The 16093-nt window shown below is 35.7% G+C and overlaps 1 protein-coding gene across 4 annotated transcripts in view; it reads left to right on the top strand.

The window, feature by feature from the left end:
* The first annotated feature begins 12025 nt into the window (after positions 1-12025).
* The window catches only part of LOC144980874 (filamin-B-like), a 94096-nt gene continuing 90028 nt past the window's right edge, over positions 12026-16093 (top strand). Inside the window, exons 1-2 of one of the 4 annotated variants that reach the window (XM_078928760.1) lie at positions 12026-12137; positions 14314-14493. The gene's annotated coding sequence lies outside the window, so the exon portion shown is untranslated. Of the gene's footprint in view, positions 12159-14313; positions 14494-16093 lie in introns of all 4 variants that reach the window. The other 3 variants (XM_078928757.1, XM_078928761.1, XM_078928762.1) reach the window with 3 other exon arrangements.

A 16093-nucleotide genomic window follows, 5' to 3' on the forward strand; every position in this document is an offset into this window, starting at 1 on the left:
GAAAGAAAATCTCGAACTGCAATGAAATCTGTATGGCCAAAACTTTTTTTCAAAAATTGGCCTAAACTAAAAAATAAAGTTTCATTAACATACCAAATTAAATTTTGTAATGCTGTACCAACAATCAAACAACTTATTCATTTAATACTAATAACTTGCTAGATTCAGGTTGTGTCTGTTAAATTGCAATACATTATGCACAAAAATAATTTTGTGTTAAGAAATTGGCGTTATTAGTGCCAAAGCGGCAATCTTGAGAAAACTGCTATGTAACAAATTCCGAGAAATCGTCACTCACCGAAAAACTGCAAAGAAAGGATTGTTGACCGTTTCATAAGAATTTTGCTTTCTACATATTATTATTATTATTATTATTATTATTATTATTATTATTATTATTATTATTATATTATATTATTATTATTATTATTATTATATTATTATTTTATTATTATTATATTATTTTATTTATTATTAATTATTATTATTATTATTATTATTATTATTATTATTATTATTATTATTATTATTATTATATTATTATTATTATTTATTATTATTATTATTATTATTATTATTATTATTTATTATTATTATTATTATTTATTATTATTATATTATTATTATTATTATTATTATATTATTATTATAATTATTATTAATTATTTATTATTATTATTATATTATTATATTATTATTATTATTATATATTATATATTATTATTATTAATTATTATTATTATTATTATTATTATTATTATTATTATTATTATTATTATTATTATTATTATTATTATTATTATTATTATTATTATATTATTATTATTTATTAATTATTATTATTATATTATTATAAGGGCCTTCTGATGTTGTCCATGCGGCTTGGAGCATAGAGGAGTTCGTGGAAAAGTCTTTTTACTTATTTCTTTCACCTCAATCAGGTGTTAAGTGAGTACCTGACCGTTAACAGCGTTCTATTTGTCTAAAAAAAAAACCTCTATCTGTAATATTGCCTAACAGGTGTCATTTCTCGTTCTACATGTTATGTGGTCAGGGACCTCTTGTAAAGCGCTCTGAGTACGTTTAGTGGATTTTTTTTTTTTTTTAATTATGCCCTTCCACCACGACATCATAAGATATCGTCGCCTAGGCATTCCACGAAGGAATAATATAGATAATTTATCAAACAAGAAGTCTGATACCAACAGGAATCACCCATGTTGTCCGAGTGAGCAAATTTGGGGTTAATGATCTTGCCCAAGGGGGAAAAAAACGAAGTAGGCCTGAAGCGGATCTCGAACCCAGAACTTTCTGTGTCATAGTGCAATGCCTTAACCAGTCGACCTCTTCGCCTTCCTTAGTGGATATTGTTCTATATAAAAGCTCTGGTTGTTATTGCAATGCTTCAGCTACTTGGACATCGCGCCATTCGTTCCCTACTGTGATGACCATCTCCACCATGGCGATAATAATGATAATAAAAGGCCAGCATGTTGTACCATTCACCATTGGTCGGTCATGGTTGAAGGGATAGGACGGATGACCACAGAAAAGATAGTTCTATCTTATTTGGTTGTCTTAAACGTCTACCCGTGCTTCTGTTTACTGAATAGAATGAACGAAATTAACGCCACTCAGTCACTCAGGTCTTTGTCATCGTTTATAGATAGTTCGAAGATGACGTCACTCAGGTCTTTGTTATTGTTTTTTGCCATCCGCATTTATGGGTATCGCTCACTGAATTGTATTAACCCGACTATAAACGTTTGTGGATACACACAGTTTTGTGTGTTGGTCCGTTATACTTCCGGATGGCAATGTTATGAGCTTCTTAGCCAAGCGCATACTATCTATAGCCTGCCATTTTATGAGTAGTTTTGGGCAGCGTGGCTCAGGGGTACGGTCTTTGCTTCCTACCCAAAAGGTACCGAGTTCGATCACCCGCCGCTGCGTTTTGAGGCATTGAACAAGTCACCTCGCCCTAGCTCACTTTGCGGCCATTCTCTGCGACTGATGCCTGGGTTATTCCAGTCTTCCCTTGGAATAGACCCGAAAGAAAAATTCCCCCTGGGGGTGATTAAAAGGAATTTTATTTATTTATTTATTTATTTATTTATTTATTTATTTATTTATTTTTATTATTTATTTTTACTAAAATTGTGATAATCAGACTATAAACGTTTAAGATTACACATAGTTTTGTGCGTTGGTATGTTAAATCCGGCTGGCGGGTGTTGTAAGTTTTTTAAAAAAAAATAAACGTATAGCATCAACGGGGATTATCTATATTAACTTTCCATGTGCTCGAGGTCATTGGTCACATTGCAAAATCTGGTCAAAGTAACCCACATTGTGGAAAGTATTCACAGCATTTGAAATATCAGCTTGACACACGGGTATTTTTACTACTTTCATAAATATATCAGCGTGTTTACTTACATTTGTTAAGAAATATCCAATCCTTAAGCATCAACAAATCATGTGATTGATGACTCGGTTAGACGAAAACATGAATATAGATAGTTTGCGCTTGGCTAAGAAGTTCACATCATTGCCATCCGGAAGTATAGCGGACCAACACACAAAACTATATGTAATATTGAACGTTTATAGGGAATGAGATTAGCGGAAGAGTAGCGTCCATTGGTTGGACGTCACCCATAGTCTGTGACGTCACCGGCCGGAAAAGTTATTAGAGAGAGAACGTCAAGTTGGTTGTGCGCATGCGTCTCTCGTCCTCGCTTTCGGTTAAAGCGGCTTGAGACACTTCTCTCTGTAAGGTGACGTCCAATCAAGGTACGCGACTCTTCCGCTAATCCCATTCCCTATAGATAGAATGCGCTTGGCCAAGGAGTTCACAATATTGCCACCCGGAAGTATAACGGACCAACACACAAACTCTGTGTAACCATGAACTTTTATAGTCTGGTTAATACAGTTTAGTGAGAACAACTCACAAACGCGGATGGCAAAAACAATAACAAAGGCCTGAGTGAAGTCATCTGCATACTATCTATAGTCTGATTAAAACAGTTTGGTGAGAATTACTCATAAAACCGGATGGCAAAAAACAATAACAAAGACATGAGTGACATCATCTTCCTTCTCTATAGATAGAATGCGCTTGGCCAAGGAGTTCACAACATTGCCATCCGGAAGTATAACGGACCAATACACAAACTCAGTGTAACCATGAACTTTTATAGTCTGGTTAATACAGTTTAGTGAGAACAACTCACAAACGCGGATGGCAAAAACAATAACAAAGACATGAGTGACGTCATCTTCCTTCTCTAGATATAGTCTGGCTAATAAAGTTTAGTGAGAATTACTCATAAACGCGGATGGCAAAAACAATAACAAAGGTCAGAGTGAGGTCAACTTCGTTCTATCAATAGATAGTATGCAGATGACGTCACTCAGGCCTTTGTTATTGTTTTTGCCATCCGCGTTTGTGAGTTGTTCTCACTAAACTGTATTAACCAGACTATAAAAGTTCATGGTTACACAGAGTTTGTGTGTTGGTCCGTTATACTTCCGGATGGCAATGTTGTGAACTCCTTGGCCAAGCGCATTCTATCTATAGATCGCTCCCATCGGTTGTATAGATAGAATGCGCTTGGTCAAGGAGTTCACAACATTGCCATCCGGAAGTATAACGGACCAACACACAAACTCTGTGTAACCATGAACTTTTATAGTCTGGTTAATACAGTTTAGTGAGAACAACTTACAAACGCGGATGGCAAAAACAATAACAAAGGCCTGAGTGACGTCATCTGCATAATATTATCAAAACAACTTCTATCCTTGCTTTTGTTTGTTGAATAGAATGGAAGTTGACACCATTAACACTCCGCTCTTTGTTATTGTTTTGAGACAGCATGTCAGTGATTAGTTCTCACTGAATTATATCAATAAATGTTCAAAGTTTACACACAGATTTGTGTGTTGGTTTGTTTAATCTGACTGACGGTTGTTGTGAGTATTTTACCTAAACACATAGCATCAAAGTTGTTAACACTCAGCTCTTTGTTATCGTTTTTTTTTTTTTTAATCGCCAGCTGGGTGATTAGTTATCAATAAATTATCAAAACCTGACAAAAATATAGACTGTTTTTCAGAAAAGGTCATTAGATCGCAAAACCGCAGACAATCAGACATAAAAATGTTTTCCGAAAAAGTGTTTTGCTAATGTCCAGCTGTCTGTCCCTCCAATAGCTGGAGGAAGACGACACAGTATTATATAATTCTCCTACACCTCTCATGCTTGACCGGATCCCGGCTTGTGTTTTTTACATTTTAACCCTTTCATTGTGGATTTCGGTTTTACTCTTAACATGACAAGTAGCCATTCACAGACATTAGGCCCATGGATTCTGGGTTCGTTCCTGTTTCTATAACGTGAAACGGACACAAGCTATTGCTTGTTGCATTTTTTGGATATAGTGCTAGCCTATCCCAAAATACTTTCCGCCACATCGAAAAGACCTAGCCACTCATTCACTGCTGGGCAGACAGGGGGGTCGGAAGAATGAATATCGACTTCACCCGGGATCGAAGACCACAGCCGCATCAAAAAGACACACGTGTATAGATAGAACGAAAAGGACCTCACTCAGTTCTTTGTAATGGCTTTTTGCCTTCCTCCTTTATGAGTAATTCTCACTAAACTGTATTATCCAGACTATAAACGTTTAAGGTTACTCATAGTTTTGTGTGTTTGGACCGTTATACTTCCAGGTGGCAATGCTGTGAATATCTTAGCCAAGCGCATACTATCTATATACATCGATGCCCGGTGTTGTCTTCTCTTTCTATTTTAGCTGCCAAAGGGTTAAAGTCGAGAGCCACACAGGAATAGTGTTGTCCGAGTTTACCCTTCTACTTCTACCAATTTTTTTTTTTTTTTTTTTGCAACACAAGCACAATTTATAGATAGTATGTACTTGGGTTAGCTGCCAAAAGGTTAAGGTCGAGAACCACACAGGAATAGTGTTGTCCGAGTTTACCCTTCTACTTCTACCAATTTTTTTTTTTTTTTTTGCAACACAAGCACAATTTATAGATAGTATGTACTTGGGTTAGCTGCCAAAAGGTTAAGGTCGAGAACCACACAGGAATAGTGTTGTCCGAGTTTACCCTTCTACTTCTACCAATTTTTTGTTGTTGCAACACAAGCACAATTTATAGATAGTATGTACTTGGGTTAGCTGCCAAAAGGTTAAGGTCGAGAACCACACAGGAATAGTGTTGTCCGAGTTTACCCTTCTACTTCTACCAATTTTTTTTTTTTTTTTGCAACACAAGCACAATTTATAGATAGTATGTACTTGGGTTAGCTGCCAAAAGGTTAAGGTCGAGAACCACACAGGAATAGTGTTGTCCGAGTTTACCCTTCTACTTCTACCAATTTTTTGTTGTTGCAACACAAGCACAATTTATAGATAGTATGTACTTGGTTAGCTGCCAAAAGGTTAAGGTCGAGAACCACACAGGAATAGTGTTGTCCGAGTTTACCCTTCTACTTCTACCAATTTTTTTTTTTTTGCAACACAAGCACAATTTATAGATAGTATGTACTTGGGTTAGCTGCCAAAAGGTTAAAGTCGAGAACCACACAGGAATAGTGTTGTCCGAGTTTACCCTTCTACTTCTACCAATTGTTTTTTTGCAACACAAGCACAATTTATAGATAGTATGTACTTGGGTAAGAAGCTCCCAACATTGCCATCCGGAAGGTTAACGGACCAACACACAAAACTGTGTGTAACCTTGAACGTTTATAGATAGAACGAAATGGGTCACAATAAATACCATCATTGGGGCAAAGATGTTTTTCTTCCCTCTCCAAAACTTCAATTATTAATATATGACCCAACATCTTAAAATAGTATTATATAGATAGTATGCGCTTGGCTAAGAAGCTCATAACATTGCCATCCGGAAATATAACGGGCCAACACACAAAACTCTGTGTATCGATGAACGTTTATAGTCAGGTTAATACAATTCAGTGAGCATTACTCATAAACGCGGATGGCAAAAAAACAATAACAAAGACCTGAGTGACGTCATCTTCGAACTATCTATTGGGATGAATCGGACCAAGAAAAATAAATTTAGAACTAAACTGAGTGATAAGAACTTTGATATTTTTTTAATGAAAGAAATGGTGGTTATTATCCACCAGAGAGAAATTAGATTTTTACTTGAGTTTCATTTTCGCGGTTATAAATAGTGCGGCTATGTGGTCTTGTGGTATGACACTCGTTTTCGGATCGAAAGGTCCTGGGTTTGAGTCTCGCTCCCTGCATAGTTGAGTCCTTGGAAAAGACTCTTTACTCACATTCTCTCACCGTACTCATGTGCAAAATATGTACATAGTAGCCGGTAACAGTGCTGTATTTGTCGGGAAAAAAAATTGTAATATCGCTTAACAGGCGTCATGTCTCGTTCTACATGTTACATGTTGCTGTTCGTTAGGGACCCCTTGTAAAGCGCATTGAGCACGTTTAGTGGATAAAATTCTGCTTTAATAAAGCGAAACAGAAGGAAAGCAATTCAATTTCCAGCAACTAGTTCTTCCCGATATTATACCGTTTTGAGATTGTGTGTCACATAGTTGCCCATGTTTATGTTTTGCCAACTAATAGATAGTATGCGCTTGGCTAAGAAGCTCATAACATTGCCATCCGGAAGTATAACGGACCAACAGACAAAACTCTGTGTAACCATGAACTTTTATAGTCTTGGTAATACAGTTAAGTGAGAATTACTCATAAATGTGGATGGCAAAAACAATAATAAAGACCCAGGTGACGTCAACGTCATTCTATCAATACTGAATTAGTGGCGAATCGAAAACATCATAAATATATTTTTTTTACAGATTGATATACGAGTAACCTGCAAACATTTCTTAAAGTAAGTGTAATTGGATTCAGTAGTCTGAATGTCACGTCCGACCAGCAACGAGCAGCTTTGTTCTAAACAAAGAAAATCGGTACTTTTTATTGTTCATGCTGGCGATAACTTTTTCACATGTCATGTGATCAGAATGTATAAAAGTCCAAACATGATCAGATTTATCATGGTTTTTTTTTCATCTGGATACCCTTTTATGCCCATCGGAGAAGTATTTCATAAGGGCGTTCGCCATTGTTCCGATAATTTAGAACCAGTTACTAAGTTACTATCGGTCATTACGAGGGAAGTGACGTCACGGCTGTTGAACCCTATTCTAGAATCCCTTGACTCAAATGATTATTTATAAAATCTGCTAGGGCATAATGATCGGTCCTTTGATGTTGGGAATCGCCATCCGGCCACCCTCATGCCAGATTCATTTGCGCGTACCTACTATAAACTTTATTACTGGACCGATTTTGATCGTTGATGGCTCAAAAAGATTCATCTCGATCTACGTTAATTTCCACAATATAGTAGTATAATAATAAAGATAGTTAAATGCCTGCTCTTAATAGTCTTTATAATTCCACGCAAATAATGTGTGTTCTAAACTTGTGGAAGAAAAAAAGAAATCGTATGACCCAGCTGTTTGAAATCAATCAGCATCGCTACTGGGATTCTACTCCCATACTTAATGAAATAGTCTAAGAGTTCATGTACCTATGAACTGTTAATTTATTAAAGTCGTCAATCTCGAAAAACGATCCAAATGCATTCACCCAATGGGCAACTGAACCTTTCTGCTCCCCCCACCCCAATTATTTTTTTCAACCTCCAAATCATTGCTGGGACTTAAAACCAAAACCAAAAACAAAAATACAATAACCTCCCCCATCCCCCCCCTCCCCCGCCTAAAAAAAAAAAGAAATCAAAATCAAAACAAAACATAAAAAAGGTCATAATGTTTTAGAGAAATCGTCTACCATAAACAGAGGAGAGGCATATAAATATGGATAGGTTTGGAACTGCAAACAAATGAATGAAAGGGTCTTTGATTCAAGGCAGTTTGCCTCAATGGACAGGGAAAATTGAAAATAGTTTCGTTGTTATCGTTGCTCTTATTATTAATGGCGTTTTACCCATAGAGTAACGACGTATGGTATTTACCGTGAAGGGGTGGGTGTGGATTTTTTTGGCAAACGAGGGGGAGAAAAGACAAGACCGGTTCGACAACTCTTCGGGTCTTGTCGTCTTAAAAGCTGTGTATTGCCTCCCGTGATGTTTATCTGGACATGAAGACATTTATGCCACATTGGCGTTTCAGAACCTAAATCTGCAAAGTATAATTTGTCCTCAGCCTCCCTTTTATTTTTATATAATAGATCGACTGTAAACCATCAAATATAACTTAGAACATATCTTTTAAATTAACACAAAACAACAGAAGATTTTGATAACCATGATAACCAACCATGATAAGATAAAATTAATTACCTTCACCTCGATGAAGTCAAGAAAAAAAAAAGTTTGTCAATATTTTTTTTATGCAGAATGGCTGTGAAAGGGTTTAACTTTCTGGTAATTATGACCCCAGGGTGAGTGGGAGGGGTTAAGGACACACAACAATTCTCATTCTATTTATATATAGAAGAGATAGTATTCCGCATACTTGAGTTTTAACACAAAAATGACCCAGAGTGATTTGTGAATGGTGTGTTATCGTCTCATAAAATACAACTAAAAAACTAATCCTTCATATCCACAACGCCCAATAAAGCCAGAATTTATCTCAGTTTCTGTAGCGTTAAAAGGATTGTAACTACAGCTTACCCACACGATGCATAGGACGCCTACAGTACTTACCGCCAGATCTAACAGACCCCGCTACCCAATCACTGCTGGGTGGACAGGGGGTCAGAAAAAATAATAAATCTCGACTACATTGAGATCGACTTCGGGACTTTTTGCGGGTGAAGCGAGTGCTCTACCGCAACTGAGTTATCGGGATAGTCCCTTTAACTCACTCAACCCCAACACCGACCATATCCGTAGTATACCCGGGGTTACTTTTACCCCATGCCTATTTATTACATTTTTTTCTGAGACAAATTATAGGCGTAGTATCAAAGTTAATGTTCTTAAATTTTACATGTTAATGGTAGTTGTATAAAACTATCTATTTACATGCTCATTTTTAATAATTACATTTTTTTTTCTAATTTTGAAAAGTAGCAAAAATCTCTAGGATTGAATGAGTTAACGTGAGCGTAAAATTAGCACTACTTGGTCGATTACCATGTTACCTCAGTTGCTAAGATGAATCTTGTTTTGATTCATTTTAACAGCCACTACCACATTATCTCATCCATCTAATATGTAGTGTTTCATTCATCCTGTTTTGTTGATAAAGGAGAAACCCGAAACGTCAATTTGATATGTTTTCGTATAATATGAAGTTGAAGCTTACATTTCACATTATTTCTTCGAGCTTCGAGTTCCAACATTTACATGTTTTGAAAAAAAAATTAATTTTAATTTTACGCCCTTTCGCAATGGCATGATAATCTAGAGCATTAATATAGATAGTTCGAAGATGACGTCACTCATGTCTTTGTTATTGTTTTTTGCCATCCGCGTTTATGAGTACTTCTCACTAAACTGTATTAACCAGACTATAAACCTTCAAGGTTACACACAGTTTTGTGTGTTGGCCAGTTTTACTTCCGGATGGCAATGTTGTGAACTTCTTAGCCAAGTGCATACTATCTATAGAGCAATATCCACTAAACGTACTCAATGCGCTTTGCCTAGCCACAGCAACAATTAACATGTAGGACGGGACATGACGCCTGTTGTGCGATATTATAATTTTGCGGACAGAGACAACGCTGTTTACGACCAGGTGTTCATTTTACACCTGAGTACGATGAGAGACTAAAGAGTCTTTTCCAAAGACTCAACTATGCGCCGAGCGAGACTCGAACCCAGGACCTTCCGATCCGAAAGCGAGTGTCATACCACAAGCCCACATTGACGCACTAAGTTACCGTCGCCAAGGCATTCCACAAAGGAATATAGATCATTCATCAAACAAGATGTCTGATGTCAACAGGAATCACCCATGCTGTCCAAGTGAGCAAATAGGGGTGTTAATACAGATGCCAAAGGAAATAAAAAAAACGAAAGTGCCTGATGCGGTGCTCGAACTCGGGACCTTACGGATCACAGTGCAATGTCTTAACCACTCGGCCACTTCGCCCCCCCCCCCCCACCCTCTTTAATTACGTTCGACATTTACTGCAATTCGATTCTCTTACAAAAGTGAAAGCACCTGAGGCGTCTGTAAGTGTGTCACCCAACGTGAATATATTTGCAGGTCTAATAGCCAACAAACACAATAGGCTTCAACGGTCGTGACGTCACTTCCCTCGTAATCACGCATAGTAAGCTTAGTAACTGGTTCTAAACTATCGGAACAATGGCGGGCGCCTTTATGAAATACTTCTCTGACGAGCATAAAAGAGTATCCAGAGGAGAAAAACATTATACATCTGATCATGTTTTGACTTTTATACGTTCTGATCACATGACATGTGAAAAGTTCTAGCCGGCATGAAGAATAAAAAGTACCGATTTTCTGTGTTTAGAACCAATCTTCCTGTTGCTGCGAGGGGCGTGACATCAGCCCATTGAATCATTTTATGGGCTTGATTTACCATTGCTGTAATGGAGGATAATTGCGTTGGTTTAATACTGCCGTTGTTTTTAAAAACACAGTATATGCAATGCTAATCATATAGCACATACTGTGTTCTTTAATAAAATGGCAGAATAGTATTTCCATGACAACAATGAGAACTAATAACAATTTGAGTTATCATAACTGCAAATAAGTACACATCGATATCACACGACGTTGTGGGTCTGGTAAACCAATTCCTTGTTATAGGCTCATTGTTGTAATGGAAATCTAAAAAAAAAAATGACGCAAAATATTGTCCTTTACAACTAGACCTCTATGTTAAATTAGGCCCCCGAAAGGTACCGAGTTCGATCACCCGCCGCTGCAATGTGTGGCCTTGAGCAAGTCACCTGGTGCCAGCTCAATTTGCGGCGCTGCACTGCGGCTGACGCCCGGGTTATTTCAGTCTTCCATTGGAATAGACCCTAGAGACAAATTTCCTCTATGGGATGATAAAGGGAATTTTATTTTTATTTATTTTTATAAGAGAGTTCCGATGTCAGGCCTGTATATATTTACACGTCCGTATCACGCATTTTAAACACAGGTTTATTAATGTGGTACAAATAATAATATTCGTTTTACTCATAATCATGTGTAATCTTTGAGGAAGGTCAGTATGGTCATTTTCTAAATATTCGACAAATATGTTGTGTGTTCGATATTAGCTAACTATGCTTTATTTCTGGGGTTTTTTAAAATTTTTAAAAAAATTTTTTATTTTATTTTTTTTTTTTAATTCTTTAATTTTATTTTCATTTTCTTATTTATGTACATGTGTGTGTGTGTGTGTGTGTGTGTGTGTGTGTTTTCTTTCTTTTGACAGTCGCGTTTACTAAGAACTTGAACGAAAAGCATTCTGTAAATAGACACTGATGCTCTCGGCATTAAGGTATAAAATACTCACAACATCCGCCTGCCGGATATATCGTACCTTGACACAAAACTATGATTAACCTTAAACGTGTATTGTCTGATTGATAGATAGACTTTTGTGAGAACTAATCATTAAAATGGCTGTCTAAAACAATAACAAAGATCTATGAGACGTCAAATTCGTTCCTTCTATTTATAAGTTAATAAATGTCATTTAGATAATCTTCCTATGTTTTTTTTTTTTTTTCTGAGACCCGCCCACTGTGAGGTGGAAGGGTCAATTGCGTCCATTGTTGTTTTATGCTTTTTGTAATCTTCTTACGCCCTTTTCCTCGTACACCCGTGAAGCCGAGATATCTAGTGGGTATCTGTAATGCGTTTGTGGGTGAATGAGTGTGTGTGTTTATGTATGTGTGTGTGTGTGTTTGTGTGTGTGTGGGGGGGGGGGGGGGGGGCGCGGAGGTGTTTTGCTCCATTTCATTTGGAATTCCTAATAGTCTTGTTCCGAATTGTGTTCTGTTGTTGCTGCTGTTGTAGGCAGTTTGTGTGGAACGAAGTATTTGGAAAGATCACATATTATCTAGTATTCCATGGCTTTTTCCGTTGTGTAAATTATGGATTTTTTAAAGTACCTATTTATGTTTAAAAATTAGCCACAGCTGCGTGCAAATATGTTACAGTGAATCATATAATCAATCGGATAGTGAAACGCTTCGAACTGAATGTCAATTCTTATCCAAAATGAGTTCTTGTCATAACTGATTAAATCAATCCTTTTTGTACATCTTCATGAAATATCAAAGTTTAATTTCACTTCTAATTATGTTTTACAGCTAGTCAAGTTGAAAAAGTATGAAATTTGAGAAAAGTTGCTGGATATTTGTCCCATACACCTGACCATAACTTCATGAAAAATGACCCGATTTACTTCAAATAAAGATTGAAATGCTCTGGGGAGTATATTCTTTCAGAAAATGCAAAAAAAGAAAACCATGCAAATCCAAAATTTTCATCTTCCGACTGATCATGTCATGCACTGACATATATTTTACAGGTCTGATAACTGAACGCAATTATAGGCCTGTTTTAGCATTATAGTAATTGGCAATAATATTATATTGCGTTAATTTACAACAATGAGACCATAACAACGTGTGGGTTATCAGACCTATAAATAAGAACCTATACGTCGACTACACGTTATAAAAGAATTTACTGTGAATTTTTGTGTGTGAAATATTATTTCTTGTCGAATCTAGAATTTTGAACGTGATAGGTTTGAAAAAAAAAAAACCGACAAGGTTAATGAGTCCATAAGTCTGTATTTTAACGTGACGTATTAACATTTAAACTAATTCTGTTTGTTATAATCGAAGAAGGGTTTTGGGCCTAAAACGTTCTGTTTTTTAAGATATTTTGTTCCTTTTTTTTTCTCTTTCTCAAATTTGATTTTTTTTTTCATTTTTACACACATTTTCATGTCTGAATAATGAACTTAATAATGGGTTTGATTTATCATTGTTGTGATGGACAATATTTTACTAAGATAATAAGATTCCATTTATTCATCCCATAGGGGAAATTTGTCTCAAGAGTCTATTCCAAGGGAAGACTGGAATAACCCAGGCGTCAGCCGCAGTGCAGCGCCGCAAATTGAGCTAGGGCGAGGTGACTTTCTCAAGGCCACACAGGGCCGCAGCGGCCGATTGAACTCGGTACCTTTCGGGTCCGAAGCAAAGTCCGTGCCGCTGAGCCACGCGGTCCCCTTTTGCGTTTTGTTTGAGAGTATTTCTAATACAACAATGAGTTCATAATAATTTATTGAGATCTACAAAGTATAAATAGGGCAAAAGTGCGGCTATGCGGTCTCGTGGTATGACACTCTCTTTCGGATCGGAAGGTCCCGGGTTCGAGCCTCGCTCGGTGCATAGTTGAGGCTCTTTACTTACATTCTCTCACCAATCTCAAGTGTAAAATGAGTACTTAGCCGTTAGCAGTATCGTCTCTGTCAGAAAAAAAAAAAATTGCAATATCGCCTAACAGGCATCATGTCGAAATACATACGTTTTTCAGATGGTTATATTGCCAAGCAATGAGCAAAAATGAATATTATAACAGTTTTAAAAAAAAACATAAACAAACAAAAACAAATATTTTTTTAAAAAATACACACTCCCCCACCACCACCACCACACACACAAAATATTAAAACACGGAATATTTCTTGCTGTCAAAGCCTTCCTTCATGAAAGAATATACATTAAAAAAAAACACAAAACAAAACAAAAGAAAAACAAAAAAACGAAAAAAAAAAAAAAAAACAACATTAAAAAGCAAAAAAAAAAAAAAAAGACAAGAACAAAACAAAACAAAATTTAAAACCAAAACAAAAACAAAAACAAAAACAAATCAAAACAGCAATCCAGTTATAACGTTAATAATAACACGTTAGGTCCACACAAACGGTAAATACATTCTAAGTATCTTGTCTTGATTTAACGTGTTGTTTTGACGTTTTAACTATTTCTATTTGTTATAAGCTGTAGAAGGGTTTTGAACCCAAAACGTTCCATTTCTAGGATTTTTATTCTGTTTCTCTTTTTTTTTCTCCTTTTCTTCCTTTTTTAAGCGCTAGTATATTTATTTATGTATATTATATTGCTTTTTAAAGATCACAGCTTCTATCAGTTTAGTATCACTTTGGCTGTGTTGGTCAATAAATATATGGTGAAATGTTTAGATTTATGTCGTTTTCTTCTGATTATTCTTTATAATTCCCCAAGTTGTGAAAATGTGACTGATATTTTCAAAGAAGTTATAATGTTACAACTGCTGTAGCCTTCCTTATATACTAGAGTTATTGTTTAGGTTTTCATTGGATATAACTTATAGTGTTATCGTCATTCATATCGTCAACTGTTCCGATTGAATGATTCTGGTTCAAGACAGAGGATACAAGCAAGGTATTGTATGCGTAGGATTATCATTACCATCGTGATTCTTACAGTGATAGATATATTTATTATTATTAATATTGTATGACGAATATAGAGATCCTCATGGAAATCATTTCTTTATCATCAAAATCAGTATCATCATTATCATCATCATCATCATCATCATCATCGTCGTCATCATCATCATCATCATCATCATCATCATCATCATTGACACTATTATCATTGTCATCAATGTTATTATTATAATTGGAATCGTCATCATCATCATATTTAATCATCAATTTCAATCACCACAGTAATAATAATAATACTGATAATAATAATAATAATAATAATAATAATAATAATAATAATAATAATAATAATAATAATAATAATAATAATAAAATAATAATAATAATAATAATAATAATAATGATAATAATAGTAAGAAGAGAGAGAGAGAGAGAGAGAGAGAGAGAGAGAGAGAGAGAGAGAGAGAGAGAGAGAGAGAGAGAGAGAGAGAGAGAGAGACTCACATGCCACTTTCCAAAGACGGCTTTACACTCTATCTTGTTTACCTTTTTCCATATCAAACTCGAAACCATTAAAATCTATATCAATAAACTGTACGCACTTGATCTACCCTAAACACCATTCAAGGACGTTTTGACATGGCTATTTTACTTGCACTGGTCGTGTCAAAAAGCAGCATGACGCCTTTTACATGAACTGTCACTGCTGTGTTCCAATACTGTCGTCGAAGTTGTCCGAAGTGTGAACGTATGATATTTTCCAGTAGCGGATCGTAGTAACGCTAAGTGGGAGGGCTGCTGTCACCCAAAATTAGAGAATTTTATTTCTCAGGGTTGTGAGTTAAACAATATTTTTGAGATCGTAAGTTTCATAGTGGTGTTGTTAAAAAGTTGTTACTCTATGAACATTGTATGCCTTTTGTAATATCAAGTTTTTGTATTGCATTTAACAGATTAGTTAAACCTCACATGAGGTTGTGTCAAAACGTTTTTGTGACGTTCGCCCGTCACAAAAATACTCCAATTTATAATTACACTGGGTTAAATAATGAAAAATATACCAACGACTGACGATCAAGCATTAAGTTTATAATAATTTATAGCTGTTTAAAGGGTCGAAAAAGTGGGGTCACAAAACTGACCTTTTGGTACAGCCATCATTTAAGTTGTAGGAGATGTAAATGTTTGATATCTTCCAGTAGCGGATCGTAGGAATGTTAAACGAGAGAACTGCGTTATCCTAGATTACAAAGTTTTATTTCTCATTGTTGATTAAATATTATTTAGTTTTTAAGTTTTATTGTGGTGTTGTTAAATAGCTGTGACTCTATGAACATAATTTACCTTTTTGATATCGAGTAAGTATTTAATAATACAGATATGTTAATCCTAATTAATAGTACTAGTTGTTATTTTGAGGTTGGGTGTTGTTAATAGTCGGTGTTCTTCTATTGTCAACATAATTTACCTTTTTGATATCGAGTAAGTATTTAATAATACAGATAAGTTAACCCCCAAATACATAGGTGACCTGAAAGTTGTCTTTTAGAGCGATTGGGCGCGTAGAGTCGGAGTTCCCGGTTTCTATA

This window comes from Berghia stephanieae, chromosome 10, assembly GCF_034508935.2.
Source record: "Berghia stephanieae isolate SIO BIC M18660-M18661 chromosome 10, UCSD_Bste_1.3, whole genome shotgun sequence".
NCBI classification, from domain to species: domain Eukaryota; kingdom Metazoa; phylum Mollusca; class Gastropoda; order Nudibranchia; family Aeolidiidae; genus Berghia; species Berghia stephanieae.